The sequence below is a fragment of the Crocodylus porosus genome, unplaced genomic scaffold, assembly GCF_001723895.1.
Source record: "Crocodylus porosus isolate Cpor-Errol unplaced genomic scaffold, CroPor_comp1, whole genome shotgun sequence".
NCBI lineage: Eukaryota > Metazoa > Chordata > Crocodylia > Crocodylidae > Crocodylus > Crocodylus porosus.
Genome location: NW_017728931.1, coordinates 6,612,982 through 6,613,279, shown reverse-complemented (window position 1 = coordinate 6,613,279; position 298 = coordinate 6,612,982).

Here is a 298-nt window from a genome sequence, read left to right as displayed (position 1 = left end):
TCACAAACACCCGGCCTTTGTAACAGCGGCAAGGCAGGGACCTGAGTCGCCGCCGCCCGGCTCCCGGGAGGGGGAGCTGGGCAACACACTTCCTCGTCGGACAGCGGGACCGTCCCCGTGTTCCGGCCGGGCTCTTCCTGGCTTTGCAGAGGTGTTTTTCTCCCCGAGGCACCTTGCCGCTGCTCTCCGCGAGGACCTGCCCGGGCTCGGCCGGGGGTGAAGGAAGCTGCGGTCTCCCGTCCCCAGCTCGGGGGCCCAGCGCCGAGGCGGCTCCCACACAGCTGCCCTCACGCGAGCC